This window comes from Cyprinodon variegatus, unplaced genomic scaffold, assembly GCF_000732505.1.
Source record: "Cyprinodon variegatus isolate N-32 unplaced genomic scaffold, C_variegatus-1.0 Scaffold1495, whole genome shotgun sequence".
Classification (NCBI taxonomy): domain Eukaryota; kingdom Metazoa; phylum Chordata; class Actinopteri; order Cyprinodontiformes; family Cyprinodontidae; genus Cyprinodon; species Cyprinodon variegatus.
Window position 1 is genome coordinate 9,485 of NW_015151948.1, and position 2,423 is coordinate 11,907.

The 2,423-nt window shown below is 41.9% G+C and overlaps 1 protein-coding gene across 5 annotated transcripts in view; it reads left to right on the forward strand.

The window, feature by feature from the left end:
* Nucleotides 1–2,423, forward strand: part of LOC107103642 (protein Shroom2-like) — a 27,944-nt gene that overhangs the window by 3,190 nt on the left and 22,331 nt on the right. The window contains exon 1 of one of the 5 annotated variants that reach the window (XM_015403417.1): nt 729–1,338. The exons of 2 other annotated variants lie outside the window; for them this stretch is intronic. The gene's annotated coding sequence lies outside the window, so the exon portion shown is untranslated. Of the gene's footprint in view, nt 1–728; nt 1,339–2,423 lie in introns of those variants that run through there. 2 more of the 5 variants (XM_015403419.1, XM_015403420.1) reach the window with 2 other exon arrangements.

The window sequence follows — 2,423 nt, forward strand, 5'->3', positions numbered from 1 at the left end:
GAAGCTTTATCAAAAAGGAAAGTTTTAAGCCTAGCCTTAAAAGTAGACAGGGTGTCTGCCTCACGGACTAAAACTGGTAGTTGGTTTCACAGGAGAGGAGCCTGAGAACTAAAAGATCTGCCTCCCATTCTACTTTTAGAAATTCTAGGAACCACTAGTAAACCTGCAAGGATGAATCATTTATGACATAAGATGGAGTTTGGCCATTTAAAGCTCTACATGTGAGAAGCCTTAGATGGTTTCTATCTTAATGTTTCCATGAAGCGTCGGTCTACATCTCGTCCATGAATGCTTTCTGTTGTTGCTAAAGCGAGCAGCGATAAGCCCAGCTGTGATGACGTTGGCAGTTTTATTGTGTGGTTGTGTTCAGAGCAGCGTGGGCCCCACAGGCTGCTGATGATGATGATGATGATGGCTGGGAATCAGCAGGATGTTCCACTGCTGAACTCACTGATAGCAGCTGCAGAGGGAGAGGCAGCAGATAAGCTGCTCTGGGAACAGTTGGAGTCTAACATGATCAAAGAGGAGCTATAGCTTTATTTATTCCCCAAACAGTCTTAGTTTCATTCTAATGAAACTGAATAATAGAAATAATGTAGTTTAGAGTCACTGTTTGATGGTTATGCCTCGTCGTCTCCCGTCAGACACATGATTTGTTTTAACCCTGTGGAGCTCTGCTCCCTTCGGCCCTGCAAACACCTCCTCCCTTTCAGCCTCACATGGGCTGATATCGCTTAAAAACAACTCGCATTCCTCTGTGTGTCGTCTCTCCCCAATCGACAAGGACAGCGAGGTAGATGTTCAACGAAAATACGGACAAATAAAGAAAGGAATGTGGAAAAATAGAGAGCTGATGAAATGTGACCTTAGGAGACGGATGTCGGGCTGATAAGAGGAGGAATTTTTTCCCACAGTGGAGCTGCTCACTGCTTTACATTCATTTAAAAACACATTTAAAGGTCAAAACCTCGTATTTCTAGAACTGAAATCTTTCCGTTTTCTCTCACATGACATTGTTTACACTGAAAAACTTCTCTGGCAGCCACTGAGTGCACAAACACTAGATTACAGCAAGGACGCCACACAGGACAATAACTCCTCCTCCTCCCCCCGCCGGACGCAAACTCAAATCCCCCTGCTATAATCCCCCAGGGAAATCTCCAACACAGGACAAGGTGGAGAGTTTGGAGCGAGGAAGGCTTCTTCCCGTCAGTCTCCTTTAGTTGAGGCGGGGAGAGTGGAGCGTTTCAAGTGTGTTCTGGACGGTGTTTGAGATCTGAAGTGGAGAGAGAGGGAGGGGAGGGGGCCAATCTTCTAGGACTCTGTTTCTGCTTGTTGGTGAGTTTAAATCCTTTCTATCCAGAGATTTCTGCACCTTTAACAAAAACCTTTAGTCAGCTGTTATTTTCTTCTGAAGCCGTTTGATCATACTGTTTTAATCTGCATCCATTTATACCACCTGATTCCAATCAATTTCTTTGAACCATTTACTGCTGTTTGAGTTTTCCAGTTTAAAAGTGTCCAAAACATCAGCAGTTGTTTGGAATTTCTAGAAATAAAGTCATTTGATCCGTGTCGTTCAACAACAGGCGGTTCCTGAGTCCCTCACTCACATCAGTATTTAGTACGAGCCGTAAAGCAGAACCCAAAAGGTCATGATTAGGTCTAAATGACCCTGGAGACTTTAGGCATGCTGCTCCAACATGGCTTTAACTCGTTAGGTCAGCTTCTGTCATGTCCTGACAAGGAACCCGCTGGCAGGATATTGATCTGGATGCAAATAATTTTGCCGAATTTGCATCATAAATGGATTTAAAAGAGGAACCTACTGCTTGGGGATGTTTCGTACCAGTCAGGTGTCACGGCGGCCTTAGAGATGTATTGTCAAAGAGTTACAGGGACCCAAAGCTTCTTTAAAAGGTTTCTGGATGTTAGCATATGTGCAAAGTTAGCTTAGCATTTTTTGTGACAATTTATGTGACAAGTTTATAATAAGGCTTGTAGCATTGGTGTTGAAGGTTCACAAAAGTATGCGTGGATAAACGCTAATAAATACTGTGTTAGCATTAGCATGTTTGCTCTTTTGATGTCACTTGTTGATAACTAGGCTTTTAGCGTCATTAAAAAGGTTTACTCAATCATTTGTTGAAAAATGCGTATAAGTGCTATTTAGCATTAGCATCTTTGCTAGGCTTTTAGCATTTTTATAGAAGGTTTACTCAATCATTTGTTGAAAAATGCGTATAAGTGCTATTTAGCATTAGCATCTTTGCTAGGCTTTTAGCATTTTTATAGAAGGTTTACTCAATCATTTGTTGAAAAATGCGTATAAGTGCTATTTAGCATTAGCATCTTTGCTAGGCTTTTAGCATTTTTATAGAAGGTTTAGTCAATCGTGTGGAGAAACGCATGTAAATGCTAGG